Source organism: Pantherophis guttatus, chromosome 7, assembly GCF_059756535.1.
Source record: "Pantherophis guttatus breed Tessera chromosome 7, ASM5975653v1, whole genome shotgun sequence".
Lineage (NCBI taxonomy): Eukaryota > Metazoa > Chordata > Lepidosauria > Squamata > Colubridae > Pantherophis > Pantherophis guttatus.
In genome coordinates this window covers 4,289,086-4,307,613 of record NC_142069.1, presented here as the reverse complement: position 1 = coordinate 4,307,613, position 18,528 = coordinate 4,289,086, and the positions used below count along the sequence as shown (strand labels likewise).

General features: G+C 47.6%; 1 protein-coding gene across 2 annotated transcripts in view; it reads right to left on the bottom strand.

Moving 5' to 3' along the window:
- The window catches only part of PLXNA4 (plexin A4), a 525,881-nt gene extending 508,622 nt beyond the window's left edge, over positions 1–17,259 (bottom strand). Inside the window, exon 1 of one of the 2 annotated variants that reach the window (XM_087873566.1) lies at positions 15,816–17,259. The gene's annotated coding sequence lies outside the window, so the exon portion shown is untranslated. Of the gene's footprint in view, positions 1–14,269; positions 14,521–15,815 lie in introns of those variants that run through there. The other variant, XM_087873567.1, reaches the window with a different exon arrangement.
- Between the last annotated feature and the right edge of the window lie 1,269 nt (positions 17,260–18,528).

Genomic DNA, 18,528 nt, shown 5'->3' with positions numbered 1-18,528 from the left:
AAGAAAGGAAGGAAGGAAGGAAGGAAGGAAGATGAGAGAAGGAAGCCCGTAAACTGGCAAAAACAGTCACCACTATTGTATAAAAGCGACAACATTGTCAGCTCCCCTACACAGTGACCCAGAGCGACCGCAAGCCACTGCTTCTTAGTCAGTTAGCATCTGACTCTTGTATTAATTAATTGCTTTTATTTAAAAAGTCTGTATTTCAGTGGAAAACGAACGGCCGGGAGACAGAAAAGGGGGGGGGTGAAATCTCTTTTTTCTTGAACCGGATTTATTTTCCATTTCCTCCACCTGCCCCCCATTGAAAGGGGAACGGGCAGGAATTTCGGAGGGATATGTATTTAATTTTAGGAGGGAGAAAAGGAAAAGAAGACAAGCAGACACCCCTGAATATCAGACTCGCACATCTGTTGCGTCATTTGAAGTCCGGGTCCTTATTAATCAGACGTTTTTACAAGAGCTGGTTAGATTTCAAAGCAGGAGAAAAAAACATCCAGACAATTAAAATTATCCAAGCGAAGCTCTGATTCCTCAAAACCTTAAGACCGTCAGACGTTCCGGAGAGAAGGAAGAAAAATAAGGAATTATCTCACCGAAGGAGGCACGCATTTTAATTGTAGGAGCCACATCTAATATATATCTATATATCTATATCTATATCCATATCTATATCTATATCTATATCTATATCTATCTGTCCGTCTATCTATCTATCTATCTATCTATCTATCTATCTATCTATCTATCTGTATTTCTCTTTAGCCAGGTTCTACCTACGTAAACCAAGATATTATGCAGCCCTAGTTCAGTGAAATCACAATTCACTAGTTTCTGGGCTTTTTTTCCTTCTGGCAGCCAGGAAAAAAAAGGGGGGGCAATCACCAGGAGACGGTGAGTTCTAGTCACACCTTAGGCATGAAAGCCGACTGGGTGACTTTGGGCCAATCACCAGGAGACAGTGAGTTCTAGTCCTGCATTAGCCATGAAAGCCAACTGGGTGACTTTGGGCCAATCACCAGGAGACAGTGAGTTCTAGTCCTGCCTTAGGCATGAAAGCCGGCTGGGTGACTTTGAGCCAATCACCAGGAGACGGTGAGTTCTAGTCCCGCCTTAAGCATGAAAACCAGCTGGATGGCTTTGGGCCAATCACCAGGAGACGGTGAGTTCTAGTCCTGCCTTAGGCATGAAAGCCAGCTGGGTGACTTTGGGCCAACCACCAGGAGACAGTGAGTTCTAGTCCTGCCTTAGGCATGAAAGCCAGCTGGGTGACTTTGGGCCAATCACCAGGAGACGGTGAGTTCTAGTCACGCCTTAGGCATGAAAGCCGACTGGGTGACTTTGGGCCAATCACCAGGAGATAGTGAGTTCTAGTCCTGCCTTAGGCATGAAAGCCGACTGGGTGACTTTGGGCCAATCACCAGGAGACGGTGAGTTCTAGTCACGCCTTAGGCATGAAAGCCGACTGGGTGACTTTGGGCCAATCACCAGGAGATAGTGAGTTCTAGTCCTGCCTTAGGCATGAAAGCCGACTGGGTGACTTTGGGCCAATCACCAGGAGACAGTGAGTTCTAGTCCTGCCTTAGGCATGAAAGCCAGCTGGGTGACTTTGGGCCAATCACCAGGAGACGGTGAGTTCTAGTCACGCCTTAGGCATGAAAGCCGACTGAGTGACTTTGGGCCAATCACCAGGAGATAGTGAGTTCTAGTCCTGCCTTAGGCATGAAAGCCGACTGGGTGACTTTGGGCCAATCACCAGGAGATAGTGAGTTCTAGTCCTGCCTTAGGCATGAAAGCCGGCTATGTGACTTTGGGCCAATCACCAGGAGACAGTGAGCTCTAGTCCCACTTTAGGCACGAAAGCCAGTTGGGTGACTTTGGGCCAATCATCAGGAAACTGTGAGTTCTAGTCCCGCCTTAGCCATGAAGGCCAGCTGGATGTCTTTGGGCCAGTCCCTTTTTCTCAGCCCAGCCTACCTCACAGGGTTGTTGTTGTGGAGAAACTAGGAAGAGGAAGGTGTGCTGAATACATCTGCCACCTTATTTATAAAAATAACAATGGCGGAAAATAAATAAATCAGCTAAACAAGCCCCAGCTCAGGGCTTCCCCAAGCTGAAGAGACCTCTCAAATTTTCAGAAGCTTCGAATAGTTTTATTGTAATTCTCCATAGGAAAATCTCCATAAATTAAACCCTCTTGTGCAGTTCCCATGTTCCTCATTAATTAAGGTGGGTTTGCCTTTTGCAGGCATTCACGACTTCTGTTCAAAGGGGGAGGGGGATTCCTCACACATCTCCCATGGTTTCTGCATCTTGGGGGGGGTCTCCTTCAGAGTTCAGGGACCCCACAGTCTGATGGTCTATTTGCAGAAACTACATATCATCCAAGGGCTTGTATGGGAAGATCCCCACTCCAAGTCTCCATCCTTCTCTGTGAAGAGCAGCCATAAGCACCCACATATTGGGGGGCAGAGAGAGAGACAAGATGGAGACAACCCACAAAATGGGCGTTGTTATGTCACAATGGAAGATCTGCCCCTGACAGACTGGCCGGAGATGTCAGGACACAAGAGGTTGAGTTTACATTGTGATATCAGTCTCGCCATATTCCCCTAGTTTTAGGCCGTGTTTTCCAAACTTGTGGACTTCAACTCCCAGAATTCCCCAAGCCAGCATGCTAGCTTGGGGAATTCTGGGAGTTGAAGTCCTCCTACTTTAAAAGCAGCCATATTTGAAAGACCCCGGGCTACAAGATGGAGGAGGCAGAGAAATATATGAGAGAAATGTATTAACCCTTTTTCTCCTTAGTAGTTTTTAAGCAATATTTATCGGGAGGATGTATTCATGTGGAATTATAACATAGGCACCAACTGGGTAGCACAGTGATTCCCAACTTTGGCAACTTTTAAGACGGGTGGACTTCAATTCCCAGAATTCCCAAGCCAACTCAGCAACTTTAAGATATGTGGACTCCAACTCCCAGGATTCCTCAGTCGGCATGCTGGCTAGGGAATTCTGGGAGTTGAAGTCCTATTTTAAAAGCGGCCATATTGGAAAGAGCCTGGGCTACAAGATGGAGGAGGCAGAGAAACACATGAGAGAAATGTATTAACTGTCAGGTTTCGATGTTGTTTCAAATAAAATAAATTGCATTTCCAAACAAATAATCTTTGAAGAAATCTTTCATTTTATTAAGCACGACAACCTGTCCCCGATTGTGGCGTAGCCAACACTGACTTCCTGACCCCAAACCTTCCCTTTCCGTTCCCCAATTCTCTGCGTCTCATTGGCCATCTTCCAAATCACTCTCCCCATATCTACTACTTCAGCTCCCAGGAATGTCCCCCCTCCCATCTCATCTCCTAGGGGATATTATCTTCAGGGAAAATAAGTAGGTGAGAAGTCAAGCGTCCTCTTGCCAGCTGCCCCCTCTTCTCCTTATGTCAGCACTAGAGTAAATGCAGGTTGAAGTGCTGACATTAACCCTTTTTCTCCTTAATATGTACTTCTTAAGCAATAGTTATCGAGACGATGTATTCATGTTAAACTACAATATAGGCACCAACTGGGTAGCACAGTGATTCCCAACTTTGGCAGTTTTTAAAATGGGTGGACTTCAATTCCCAGAATTCCCAGACCAACTCAGCAACTTTAAGATATGTGGACTCCAACTCCCAAAATTCCTCAGTCAGCTGAGCAACTTTTAAGATATGTGGACTTAAGTCCCAGAACTGCCCAGGAAGCTTTTAAGACCCATGGACTTCCACTCCCAAGATTCCCCAGTCAGCATGCTGGCTAGGGAATTCTGGGAGTTGAAGTCCACACATCTTAAATTTGCCAAATTTCAGAAACGTAGAGTTAGGGCCTCCGCAGGTCTTAAATCTGGCCCCGCACGGAACAGACTTCCTATCCATTATGCAGGCCTGTAAAATTGGCCACTTTGCAGATTTAACAATTCCAATTTACAACCCTTCAGTCTCCCGGGATTACAACTCCCATCCTCCCCGACACGGAGTCAAGCTGGCTGGAGCCGAGGGGAAAGCGAGTCTAACTATGTTGGGAAAGCCCCCCACCCCCATCCCTCTTTCCAGGAATTTTGGCATTTCTGTTTGAGGTCTGTGGTCCCTCTTTAATTCCTCCTAACCCCATGTATTTAACCACAAAAATATCGTTTGGCTGCTAATGAACTCCTGTATTCTCCCAGGAGCTTGGAGAGCTCTCGCTTCTGCACCAAAATGCTGCTTACGGTGTTCCAGCGAGGATTAAACTGTCTTTTAATCTATGTATTTTAATGGCCATAAAAAGGAGGGAGGGAGGGAGGAGAGAAAGAAGAAAGGAAGGAAGGAAGGAAGGAAGGAAGGAAGGAAGGAAGGAAGGAAGGAAGGGGAGAAGGAAGGGAGATGAGAGAAGGAAGGTGAGGGAAGGAAGGGAGATGAGAGAAGAGAGGGAGGGAAGGAGGGAGGGAGAGAGAAGGGAGGAAGGAAGGAAGGAGAGAAGGGAGGAGAAAAGGAAGGGAGGGAGGGAGATGAGAGAAGGAAGGAAGGAAGGAATGAAAAGGGGAGATGAGAGAAGGAAGGTGAGAGAAGGAAGGAAGGGAGATGAGAGAAGAGAGGGAGGGAAGGAGAGAAGGAGGGAGGGAGAGAGAGAAGGGAGGAAGGAAGGAAGGAGAGAAGGAAGGGAGGAGAAAAGGAAGGAAGGAAGGGAGGGAAGGAGGTGAGGGAAGGAAGGAAGGGAGATGAGAAGAGGGAGGGAGAGAGAGAAGGAAGGAAAGAAGGAAAGAAGGAAAAAAGGGAGATGAGAGAAGGAAGGAAGGAAGGAAGGAAGGGAGATGAGAGGAGGGAGGGAGTGGGAGAGACAGAAGGAAGGAAGGAAAGACAGAAGGAAGGGAGGGAGATGAGAGAAGGGAGATGAGAGAAGGAAGGAAGGAAAGAAGGGAGATGAGAGAAGGAAGGAAGGAGGGAGGGAAGGAAGGAAGGAAGGAAGGAAGGAAGGAAGGAAGGAAGGAAGGAAGGGAGATGAGAGGAGGGCGGGAGTGGGAGAGAGAGAAGGAAGGAAGGAAGGAAAGACAGAAGGAAGGGAGGGAGGGAGATGAGAGAAGGAAGATGAGAGAAGGAAAGAAGGAAAGAAGGAAAGAAGGGAGATGAGAGAAGGAAGGAAGGAAGGAAGGAGGGAAGGAAGGAAGGCTGGGGCAAAACATTGCATGACACACCCGCACAAACCCAAACCGACCGAGCCTCCTTTCCAAAGCTCTCCAAATCACAGTGAACACGGGAAGGAGCTCAGCGGGCCTTTCGGTTTGTTTATCTGGAAGGAACTGATTCGCTCTCGTTGAAGCGTTACATTTCTATCAAAAGCATGTGCTACCCTCCCTTTAGATCACTTTCTCCCGTCTACATAATTCAGGACCATATGCCTGGGAGGGGGAGCAAAAGGAAAAGAAGAAGAAGGGGGGGGGAGAGAAGCAGAATATCAACAGTCAGTTTCGCTTGAAGCTTAACTCAGACACAAACACGTCCGCCCTCCCTCGGAGCCCGACACACAGACAGACGGCCTTCCTCTCCTCTTCCTCTCCCCTCCCTCTGAATCCACACGCCTTCCCCAAAAGGAGCAGGAAAAGCAGGGGAAATAATAAGAATGGAATAAAATAGAATAGAATAGAATAGAATAGAATAGAATAGAATAAGAATAAGAATAAGAATAGAATAGAATAGAATAGAATAGAATAGAATAGAATAGAATAGAATAGAATAGAATAGAATAGAATAGAATAGAATAGAATAGAGGAAGGAAGAATGGAATGGAATGGAATAGAATAGAATAAGAATTAGAATTAGAATTAGAATAGAATAGAATAGAATAGAATAGAATAGAATAGAATAGAATAGAATAGAATAGAGGAAGGAAGAATGGAATGGAATGGAATGGAATGGAATGGAATGGAATGGAATAGAACGGAACAGAACGGAACAGAACAGAACAGAACAGAACAGAACAAAACAGAGGATGGGGAGAGAATAGAATAGAATAGAATAGAATAGAATAGAATAGAGGAATGAAGAATGGAATGGAATAGAATAGAATAAGAATTAGAATTAGAATTAGAAATAGAAATAGAATAGAATAGAATAGAATAGAATAGAATAGAATAGAATAGAATAGAATAGAATAGAATAGAATAGAATAGAGGAAGGAAGAATGGAATGGAATGGAATGGAATGGAATAGAACGGAACAGAACGGAACAGAACGGAACAGAACAGAACAGAACAGAACAGAGGATGGGGAGAGAATAGAATAGAATAGAATAGAATAGAATAGAATAGAATAGAATAGAATAGAATAGAATAGAATAGAATAGAAAATGTGGAGTGGAGTAGAGTGGAGTGGGAGAGAAGGGGGGAGGGGGGAGAAGAGAAGAGAAGAGAAGAGAAGAGAAGAGAAGAGAAGGGAAGGGAAGGGAAGGGAAGGGAAGGGAAGGGAAGGGAAGGGAAGGGAAGGGAAGGGAAGAGAAGAGAAGAGAAGAGATGAGAAGAGTTGGAAGGGACCTTGGAGGTCTTCTAGTCCAACCCCCTGCCCAGGCAGGAGACCCTACACCACTTCAGACAAATGGTTATCCAACCTCTTCTTAAAAACGTCCAGTGTTGGAGCATTCACAACTTCTGGAGTTGTTCCACTGATTAATTGTTCTCACTGTCAGGAAATTTCTCCTTAGTTCTAAGTTGCTTCTCTCCTTGGTTAGTTTCCACCCGTTGCTTCTTGTCCTGCCTTCAGGTGCTTTGGAGAATAGCTTGACTCCCTCTTCTTTGGGGCAGCCCCTGAGATATTGGAAGACTGCTATCATATCTCCCCTGGTCCTTCTTTTCATCAAACTAGACTTATTCCAGAGTTCTCTGCTCTTACAGCTAGTCCTCGACTTACGACCATAACCAAGCCCAAAATTTATCTTGCTATGTGAAACATCAGTTAAGTGAATTTTGGTCCCATTTTTATGACTTTTCTTGAACACAGAACATAAATAACAGAGTCGGAAGGGACCTCGGAGGTCCTCTAGTCCCACCCCCTGCTCGAGCACAAGTCCCTATATCATTTCAGACAAATGCCGCGGATCTTAAGTGAAGCACTGCAGTCGCTAAGGTAGTCACATGGTTGTTAAGCGAATCTGACTTTCTCATCGACTTGGCATGTCAGAAGGTCGCAAAAAGGGATCGTGTGACTCCTGGGACACTACAACCGTCATAAATGTGAGTCAGTTGCCAAGGGTCCGAATGTAAATCACGCGACCACGGGGATGTTGCAACCGTCTTAAGTGTGAAAAACATAAGTCACTTCTTTTCAGTGCCGTGGTAACTTTGAAATGGTCACTAAATGAACTGTTGTAAGTCGAGGACTACCGTAATTACAGAGCCCTGCCATTGTCCCAAAAGTGCTTTTCCAAGAGGGAAGTGGACTTTCTAGTTTTGTTTTTTTTTCTTTGAAGACGTTTCGCTTCTCATCCAAGAAGCTTCTTCAACTCTGACTGAATGGTGGGGAATGGAAGTCAGAGCTGAGGAAGCTTCTTGGATAAGAAGCGAAACGTCTTCAAAGAAAAACCAGAAAGTCCAGTTGCCTCCTGAAAAAGCACTTTTGGGATAATCATGACCTGGAGGACTGGGAATCTCCGTAGACATTTATTCACTGAATAAATTAATTAATTGACTAGCCCTTTAAGAGAGAAACCTTACTTACATAGGGTATATACATACTCAGCAGTGAGAGGGTTGGCATCTTAATGGGTAGGTTCTTGGCACGAAGATCCTTTTCTGAAAATTCATGCTTGCTTATTGAATTTGTATCCTGCCTTTATATTTTTACAAATAATTAAAGGCAGCAAACATACCTAATGCTCCTTCCTCCTCCTCTTTTCTCCACGACAACCCTGTGAGGTAGGCTGGGCTGAGTGAGAGGGATTGGCCCAAAGTCACCCAGTCAGCTTTCATGCCTAAATTGGGACTAGAATTCACCGTCTCCTGGTGACTGGCCCAAAGTTACCCAGTCAACTTTCATGCCTAAAATGGGACTAGAATTCACCGTCTCCTGGTGACTGGCCCAAAGTTACCCAGCCAGCTTTCATGCCTAAAATGGGACTAGAATTCACCATCTCCTGGTGATTGGTCCAAAGTAACCCAGTCAACTTTCATGCCTAAATTGGGACTAGAATTCACCACCACCAGGTGATTGGCCCAATCACCCAACTGACTTTCATGCCTAGATGGCACTAGAATTCACCGCCACCTGGTGATTGGCCCAAAGTCACCCAAAAGCGTGCATTTACAAATGTCACCCAGTCGGCTTTCATGTCTAAGTTGGGACTAGAATTCACCATCTCCTAGTGATTGGCCCAAAGTAACCCAGTCAACGTTCATGCCTAAATTGGGACTAGAATTCACCGTCTCCTGGTGATTGGCCCAAAGTAACCCAGTCAACTTTCATGCCTAAATTGGGACTAGAATTCACCGTCTCCTGGTGATTGGTCCAAAGTAACCCAGTCAACTTTCATGCCTAAATTGGGACTAGAATTCACCACCACTGGGTGATTGGCCCAATCACCCAACTGACTTTCATGTCTAAAATGGCACTAGAATTCAACGCCACCTGGTGATTGGCCCAAAGTCACCCAAAAGCATGCATTTACAAATGTCACCCAGTTGTCTTTCATGTCTAAGTTGGGCCTAGAATTCACCATCTCCTAGTGATTGGCCCAAAGTAACCCAGTCAACTTTCATGCCTAAGATGGGACTAGAATTCACTGTCTCCTGGTGATTGGCCCAAAGTCACCCAGTCAACTTTCATGCCTAAATTGGGACTAGAATTCACCACCACCGGGTGATTGGCCCAATCACCCAACTGACTTTCATGCCTAGAATGGCACTAGAATTCACCGCCACCTGGTGATTGGCCCAAAGTAACCCAAAAGCGTGCATTTACAAATGTCACCCAGTCGGCTTTCATGCCTAAATTGGGACTAGAATTCACCACCACCGGGTGATTGGCCCAATCACCCAACTGACTTTCATGCCTAGAATGGCACTAGAATTCACCATCTCCTAGTGATTGGCCCAAAGTAACCCAGTCAACGTTCATGCCTAAATTGGGACTAGAATTCACCGTCTCCTAGTGATTGGCCCAAAGTCACCCAGTCAACTTTCATGCCTAAAATGGGACTAGAATTCATTGTCTCCTGGTGATTGGCCCAAAGTCACCCAGTCAGCTTTCATGTCTAAGGTAGCCCTAGAACTCACAGACTCTTAGTGATTGACCCAAAGTCAGTCAGCTTTCATGCCTAAGACAGGACTAGAATTCACCGTCTCCTGGTGATTGACCCAAAGTCACCCAAAAATGTGCATTTACAAATGTCACCCAGTCAGCTTTCATGCCTATGGTGGGACTAGAACTCACCGCCACTTAGTGATTGGCCCAAAGTCACCCAGCTGGCTTATACATTGAAGATGGAACTAGAATTCACACTTTCCTACTTTCCAACCTGGTACCTTAGACGAGGAGTCCCCAAACTTGGCAGCTTTAAGACTTGTGGACTTCAACTCCCAGAATTCCTCAGTCAGCATTGCTGAGTAATTCTGGGAGGCTGAGGAATTCTGGGACTTGAAGTCCACAAGTCTTAAAAGTGGCCAGGTTTGAAGAGACCTGGCCTAGGCTCCCTAGGTGCTCCCTAGGTGGCTCAGTGGCTAAGATGCTGAGCTTGTCGATCAGAAATAGGTTGGCGGTTCGAATCCCTCATATAGGTCTCCTGTGTGAGGAGGGGGTTGGACTAAATGACCTCCAAGGTTCCTTCCAACTCTGTTACTTATATTTCGAGAGGTCAATATACTATCAGCCCATGAGTGAAGAACCTTTTTTCCCCAAAAACAAACCATGGACCATCAGTAACCCCATAAGCCTCCATTTTTGGAATTTTGGGAAATTTGAAAGCTGGGGGTATGGAGTGAAAATCTTGCCCAGCCTCTGTAGGGCACCCCTTTCAGTCTCACCCAAAGGCCCCCCCGATTCCACCCACCTTTGCGTTCATATAGAGATCTTCCTGGACATATGACAACTGGGATCAGAAATCCATTGCTAAGTCGAGGCAGTTATTAAGCGAATCCATCGACAACCTCTGGTTGCCATGGCTACGAAGTGCACCACCATCCCAGTCGTTTTAAGTGAATCACAGAGTCCTTAAACGAATCCACTGACTTTGTGTGAAGTTTCCGAAAGATGCCCTAATTAATTCATGAGCCATGAGCCGAACTTCAAAAGAAATACAGTCATTTATTAGGAGCACCATTTCGGCAATATTCGGATGCAGTTAGAACTAATCCCACGTAGATTTACGTTCCCCTATGACCCTGTCTCTCCCCTCCTCTCTGGCCATGTCATAAATCATATTCTCCAATTAACCACTTTGGCTGGCTGTGAAACCTAACACCCTCCTTCTGCTTGCGGTCAGGAAGAATGTATGGAATGCACTTCAGTTAGGGAAATCAATCAGCTCTATCTGTTCTCCCTCCCTCCTGCTCATGGCAACTTGAAAGCTTTGCAAGTTGACACTTTGCTTTTGGGAAGGTCGCAAATGGGAGATGACAAATGGCTGCCTAGAGTCCAAATTTTGATCACGTGACCCCCCCCCCAGGGACGCTACGGCCGGTCGTAAATGGGAGGACCATTTGCAAGTCCCTTTTTTCAGCGCTGTTGTAACTTCCAACAGTCACTACATAAATTGTTCCAAGTCAAGGACTATCTGTTTGTTGCTTAGGCCCCCCCGAGCTGTTGAAACGGAGCCCTTTCTGCCTTTAAAGTACAACTGATTTTACCAGGCCTGGATATTCTTCCTTACCCTTAAGACATTTTGATGGGGAAAAAATTAAACCTGTTTAAAATTCTCTCCAGTTCGCAGTTGCATCATCTAAGTGCATCAACAAGGACGAAGGACAATCCTGTAAACAGATTTTATTTACTGATATATCTCCCTCTAACTCACCCCAAATGTCCCCGAAATAAATCATCCTGTTCTCCTTCCAATTCTATTTTTTTAAAACAAAAAACTGTGAAATATATTGGCTTTTAAGCAGAACCACATGCCTCCAACAGAACAAATTACATATTTTCTCTTTGCACAGGCCAGAATTTTCCAGATTAACCCAAGGAGCAAACTTTTAAGCTCTATGGATTTCACTTGTAAGGTCCAGAAAAGGCTTTAGTTTTTTTTTTAAAAAAACTTCCCATTTAAAGTCACAGGGCTTCAAATTCGTGCTTTTTTCTATTGGCTGGGCCTGCAAACTCACTGCTCCACGCAAATCCCATCATCCTTCCTAAAGATTTCCAAACTGGTATCCTTTCAGACTCCTTCAGATTGCTAATGCCAGGCGCGCTGAAGCTCATCGTGTGATTTTTGACCCGCTCAAAAGGAAAAAGAAAAAAGAACTCTTCGCATGCTCTATGGTAACCTCTCAACACCCTGCCACTTCCTTGCAGAGTCCTGGGGCATCAGAACTGGTGTAACTATACCAGTAAGGTGTAACTATAACTCTATACCAGTAAGGTATAACTATAACTCTGAGAGCAGGCTCTATCCACTGAGTAACCAGGGGGAAAACCGTTAGCTCGTTAAAAATGCTATTTTTTTTTCTTTTTTTAAAATAATAATAATTCTGGAGATAAATAATCCAGGAGGAATTGAAAAAGAGGGAACCCCTTCCTTTCCATCTTTTCCTTTCTCATCACATCTCTACTCCTTATACCAGTTCCATGGCTTTTAACCCCTTAATCCTCAAATTCCTGCCGGGATAAAACTGCATTACAGTTTTTCTCTTTTCAACGATTCGGAGAAGAAATCAAAACGCATTGTCCCATCGGAAGCATCCTGATCACTGCCCACCAAATTGCCACTCGCGTCGATGGCAGCTAAGAAGCCGCCTCAAACCCACCCACCCCCAAAAAATAACCTAGGCATAAAGCAATGGGAGACGAGGCCGGAGAGGATACAGCTTAAAAGGAGCCACAAATACGGGAGCCATCCGAGAGAATCAAGTCGCTAGTCCCTAAGGCGTGTGAAACACCCTTCTCGATCCCATCAGCGTTTTTTGGGGGGGATGCTTCCTAGCATTTCAATTCCCTTTTGCCCCTCCATAAACACACACACACACACACACACACACACACACACACACACACACACACACAAAGGTACATTTTATTTGTTGGTTTTTATAGTTCCCAGAAAGAGCAGAGAAAATAGAGAGAGTATAATTGGCTCAAAGTCACCCAGAGATTTTCTCTGACAGTGGGGAGGATTGACTGTGATCTCCCAGCTGGAGTTCCACTCTGGAATCCAGATCTCAGCTAATTAATTATTATCTCGGAGGGATAACTGTTTCCAAAAAGAACACGAAGTGCAAGATCTGGTTTTTTTTTTTTTCCCTTTCGCCCTTCTGCTTTGCACTTTCCCATCTGTGAAATGGGCGCGAAAGCGATTTGCCTTTTAGGATTGGCACAGGGCTGAGGATGACGACGATGACGATGATGATGATGGGGGAGCTTGCAATTCTTCCCCACCCCCCAGTTTCTGAACCCTAAGAGTATTTCCTCTCCCCCCCCCACAGGAGTTCTGCAGACACAGCCAGCAACCAACATTTGCACTGTAGCTATACAAGGCTATACAATTTGCATTGTGGCTATACTATGCAAAGACAAGCTCCACCAAAGGGGATTTTCCAATTTGGAGATTAGAAGAAAAGGGGGGGGAAAAGAGAGAGAGAGAAGTCATCCCAAGCTGTTTTTTTTTTTTTTTTAAAAATCATCTCCCCAAATCTGGCACCTTCCCCATCCATCCCACACCAGAGAGGGAAATGCACTCTGTACATTCTCTACAGCACTGTGACACATTTCAGAAATAAGCTTGATATTCAGATGGGAGAATCAGGCTATCGGTGGGCAGGCGTTGGGTTGGGGCTTGGATAGTAGGTAGGAAAAAAAGGGGATCTTTGTAGCGGGTGGGGGGGTGAGAGAGAGAGAAACTGAGACTTAGCTTAGGAGCTGAAAAGCTGTGCCTTCTCTGCAAACTTCGCCCCCCAAAAATTGGGGAGAGGGGTTTGGTAAGGCTACTATTTTGGAATGGGTAAGGGGAGATTCTGCCTTTTTTTAGGATTAAGAGCAATCCAGGGGAAACATTGGGTGTAAAATCATCTTCCCTTTGTCACTAGCTAGAGAAGGAAAGGACAGGAAAAAGGGAAGGGAAGGGAAGGGAAGGGAAGGGAAGGGAAGGGAAGGAAAGGAAAGGAAAGGAAAGGAAAGGAAAGGAAAGGAAAGGAAAGGAAAGGAAAGGAAAGGAAAGGAAAGGAAAGGAAAGGAAAGGAAAGGAAAGGATGGATGAAGAGGAGAGGAAAGGAAAGGAAAGGAATAGAAGGGGTGAAAGAGGAAAAAGGGGAGGGGAGGGGAGGGGAGGTGAAGGGGAAGGGAAGAAGAAGGGAGGGAGGAGGAAAAGAATAAGGAAAAAGAGAGGAAGGAAAGGGACAGAAAGGAAAGGGAAGGGGAAAGGAAAGGAAAAGGAAAAGGAAGGAAAGAATGGAAATGGAGGAAGAAGGGAGGAAAGGAAGATGGAAAAAGAGAAAGAATGGGAAAAAGGAAGGGAAGGGGAAGGAAAGGGAAGGAAAGGAAAGGAGAGGAAAGGAGAGGAAAGGAAAGGAAAGGAAAGGAAAGGAAAGGAAAGGAATAGAAGGGGTGAAAGAGGAAAAAGGGGAGGGAAGGGGAAGGGAAGAAGAAGGGAGGGAGGAGGAAAGAAAGAAGGAAAAAGAGAGGAAGGAAGGACAGAAAGGCAAGGGAAGGGGAAAGGAAAGGAAAGGAAAGAATGGAAATGGAGGAAGAAGGGAGGAAAGGAAGAAGGAAAAAGAGAAAGAATGGGAAAAAGGAAGGGAAGGGGGAGGAAAGGAAAGGATGGAAATGGAGGAAGAAGGGAGGAAAGGAAGAAGGAAAAAGAGAAAGAATGAGAAAAAGGAAGGGAAGGGGAAGGGGAGGAAAGGGGAGGGGGGGAAAGGAAAGGAAAGGAAAAAAAGGAAAGGAAAGAATGGAAATGGAGGCAGAAGGGAGGAAAGGAAGAAGGAAAAAGAGGAAGAATGGGAAAAAGGAAGGGAAGGGAAAGGAAAGGCTCCCCTTGCTGCCCACCAGAAAGAGAGCCCAACCGTGCCAATCTCCCCTCCCCTTCAAGCCCCCCCCCCAAAAAAACTAAGCCAATTGCTCACCCTTCTCCATGCCAACCGGAGCCCAACGGCCTCACCCTCCGGTCCTTCACCTCTCGGCCATCTCTCTCTCTCTTCCTCTCTCTCTCCCTCTCTCTCTCTCTCTCTCCCCCCCCCCCCCCCGAAAGACCCCCCTCCGGCGCCTGCTGCTTAACGGGCGAGGGCTCCGCGGCGTTCGCCCTTCGCTTAGCAAGGCGGACGGGCAGCGCGCTGTGTGTGTGCGTGCCTGCGCTTGTGTGTCCGTGTGGGTGAGTGTGTGTTTTAACAAGATTGTGTATTACAGCTCCGGGAGGGAGAAGAGAAGTCCTGCGGAAGTCAAGAGACCGCATCTCTCTCTCTCTCTCACTCTCCCCCAACCCAACCCCCCCCCCACCCCGTTTTCTTGCACTTGGGTCTTACACACACGCATACACACACGTGTGCACGCGCACAGCGCACACCCAGAGCCACATGTCCATCACTCACACACACACACACACACACACACACACTGGCGGAGTCATTGATTTGATTTTATTGTATTTTATTGCACATTCCTAGGTTCCCCCCACTCCCCTCCCTGCGCGCCCCCCACCCCACCCCCGCAAGGATTTTGATATCTCCGTTCGGATCAAAAGGAGCATCGCCTCCGGGTGGAAGCCAGCTTCCCCATGGCACAGCCCGGTCTGCCCTGTGTCCCCCCCCTCCATCCCCCGCCGGCCCCCTCCCCAAACGCCACTTTCCTCTCCCCCCCCTTTTTTAAGTTGCTTTCAGCCTCCCTTGCAGCCCGCCCCAACAAGAATGCCCCCAAAACCCCGGACACTCAAGAGGGGCAAAAAAAAAAAATACTTTTCATCCCCTGCCCCCCCCCATCACCCCTGAATTTGGACCCTCTCTTTTTTTTTCCCCTCCCTTCTCCACTGCTCTCCTGTCGCGCCACCCCCTTCCCCAAGCCCCCTCCCCAAAATCAAGGCAGGTGCATGCCGGCTACACCTGCCGCGGGGGTGGGGGGGGAGGGAGGGAAAAGGCGGCGGGGCTCTCGCTTACCTGGGAAGGTAAGAGATACTCCCCCTTTCCTCCCTGCCTGTCCACCCCCCGCCCCCCCCCACACACACACCTTTGCTCAACCCAGGCGCCGCATTGACACTGCAGATGGTGTCTCGGGTGTGGGTGCGCTCGCGTGTGTGTATGTGTGTAGTCAGAGTGCACACTGCGTGTGTGTGTATCCACACACACACAAGCACAATGTAAAAGGCTTGTGTGTGTGTGAGTGTATAGATTGTGTGTGTGTGTTTGACACACGCGTGCACAGAGAGCGGGGGGGGGGAGAGACGGAGTGTGGCAAGCCCCTGCACTCCGTCTCCTTCGCTCTCTGTGCACGCGTGTGTCAAACACACACACACACACAAACACACACACACACACACACACACGCATTTATATATACACACACAAATGAATTAAATGAATTTTTCTTGCAGGCGGCCAAACACCACCACCCCAGAGATATTTTTTTTCTTTTTTAAAAAAATCATTCAGATGCTTTTTCTTTCTTTCTTTCTTTTTTTACCTTTGCTCCTGCAGCCGGATCCGTCAAGCTCGCTCGCAAGGAAGGTCCTGCTTTTTTTTTTTTGGCAAGGAAAAGCGCCGCTTTTACGATCCCCTTCGCGGAGGCTGTTCGCAACACCTTTGGCAGGAAACCGCCAGCAGGTGACGGCCAGAGCCCGGTTGGCAGAAAGAGACGAGCCCCCCCCCACACACCGTCGCCCCCTACCCACAAAAAAATAAAGATCGCAAAAAAAGAAAAAGAAAAAGAAAAGAAAAAAGGGGGTGTGTGGAGGAAAAAAAGAGGTAGAGCCAGGAATCCTCGCCCGGAGACCGATCCGATCCGATCCTTCCTTCTTTCCTTCTTTCCTTCCTTCCTTCCTTCCTTCCCGATCGCTCGCTCGCTCGCTCAGCCCGGCCAGCCGGACGCTGGGGCTCGATCCGGCGGCGGCACGGCGCTGCTGCCCCCACGGCGACACACTCTCTCTCTCTCTCACTTGCCCATCTCCGCCGGGCTCGCTGCTACTCCTTCTCCTCCTCCTCCTCCTCCTCCTCCTCCTCCTGCTTGCTTCGCCCGGGAAGGGAAGCCCCACTGCAGCGATCTACCGCCTGGCCAAACGGCTTTCAAGCGGCCGATCTCTCGCCCAGGCTAGCCATGGATGGGGGGGTGAGACCCCCACCCCAGCCCCACCCCGGCAAGTCCAGAAATCGTGGGGTGGGTGGGTGTTGCAACCGCTGCAAACCCCGCTGCAAAAATTAAAAATATAATAATAATAATGCAAGCAGCAAGCAAAACGCGGTGGAGTTTTTCTCTCTCTCTCTCCTCTTTTTTTTTTCCTTCTCTCTCTCTCTCTCTCTTTTGCGCTTATGGGGAAGCAGGAAATATCCTTGGCAACCGGGGCGGGAAAAAGGGGGGAGAGAGAGAGAGAGAGAGAGAGACGGGCTGCTGGATTTCTTGCTGGCTTGCTTGGCGACCCGGAGCTCAAGGGGAGCTGGGTTGGGGTCGCTGCGGCTGATGCTGGAGCTTTGGCCGCCGGGGATGGCGGGCGCCTGGCCGATGCATGCCTTCCTCCTCCTCCTCCTCCTCTTCTTCCTCCTCCTCCTCTTCCTCCTCCTCCTCTTCCTCCTCTTCTTCCTCCTCCTCCTCCTCCTCCTCTTCCTCCTCTTCTTCCTCCTCCTCCTCCTCTTCCTCGCGCTTGGACCTCCCTTAAGTCATGGGGCTCCCCTGCGTAAAAATGTCAAGCAGGTCCTTAGGATAGGATGAGGCTGGTCGGGGCGACTCCCGTCTTGCGCAGCATCATCGCTGGACCACCAACCCTTCCTTGCCTTAAGGGTGCCCGACCGTGTGGCACACGCTCTCTCAAACCCACGGAAAGTTTGCCGGCATCCGAAACAGCGGCGAGGAAAGCGCCCTTGCCCCGCCGCAGCTTTTCCTGCCGCTGCTGCTACTGCTGCCTGCCTGGCTGGCTGGCTGGCTCCGATCGTCAGCCGGTTTTCTCCAACCTGATTGGGCTAATTGCGAAATCGCCGCGCCGCCGAACGTGGTGGGGAGGAGGGACGTCGAGGGGGGGTGTGGGGAGGGAGGGAGTAGGGGGGGAGAGAGAGAGAGAGAGAGAGGGAGGGGGATGGAGGGAAGGGCAGCTGCTGTCACACAAACATACACACACACACACCTCTCTATCTTCTGCTCGTGGGAATCTCTTGTGCTGGGAGACTTCTATGGGGCAGGCAAGACGGGCAAAGCTGGAGTTGGCCAGGGTGATTTTTTTTAATGGTATTTTTATTGTTAAAGAATAACAGGAAAAAAAAACCAATACAAAAATCAATAATAAAGAAAGAAAATTTTTTCCCCCCAACGTGCTATACAAATGGAAAGGAAGTTTTAGGAAATTATAGTCTTCAATTCTTCCAAAAATCTCTTCGATAGGGTACTGGCGCCGATTCATCCAATCTCCCAAGTGCAAAGTCCACAAATGGTTGCCAGGGTGATTTTTTTTTTAAAAAAAAATTATTGATATTAATATGGATTACTGATATTAATAAAGAGGGATGCGGTGGCTCAGGGGCTAAGACGCTGAGCTTGTCGACCCAAAGGTCGGCAGTTTCAGCGGTTCGAATCCCTAGCGCCGCGTAAACGGGGTGAGCTCCCGTGACTTGTCCCAGCTTCTGCCAACCTAGCAGTTCGAAAGCATGTAAAAAATGCAAGTAGAAAAAATAGGGACCACCTTTGGTGGGAAGGGAACAGCGTTCCGTGCGCCTTTGGCGTTGAGTCATGCCGGGCACATGACCACGGAGACGTCTTCGGACAGCGCTGGCTCATCGGCTTTGAAACAGAGATGAGCACCGCCCCCTAGAGTCGGGAACGACTAGCACAGATGTGCAAGGGGAACCTTTACCTTTACCTTTACTGATATTAATATGGATCAATAATATTATTTATTAGATTTATATCTCGCCTTTCTTGCTTTGTAAGTAACTCCAAAGGGGTGAACATAGATAATGCTCCTTCCTCCTCCTCTTTGCCCCACAACAATTCTGGGGTGGTGGGTTGGGGCGGTGAGAGAAGGGGACAAAGTCAAAGTCAAAGTCACTCAAATGGATTGCATGCCTAAAGCTGGACTAGAACTCACAACGCACTGAAAAAAAATGACTTTTATGATTTGCATGCCAAAGGCAGGACTAGAACTCACAGTCTCCTAGTGATTGGCTCAAAGTTCCCCCAGCCCACTTACATGCCT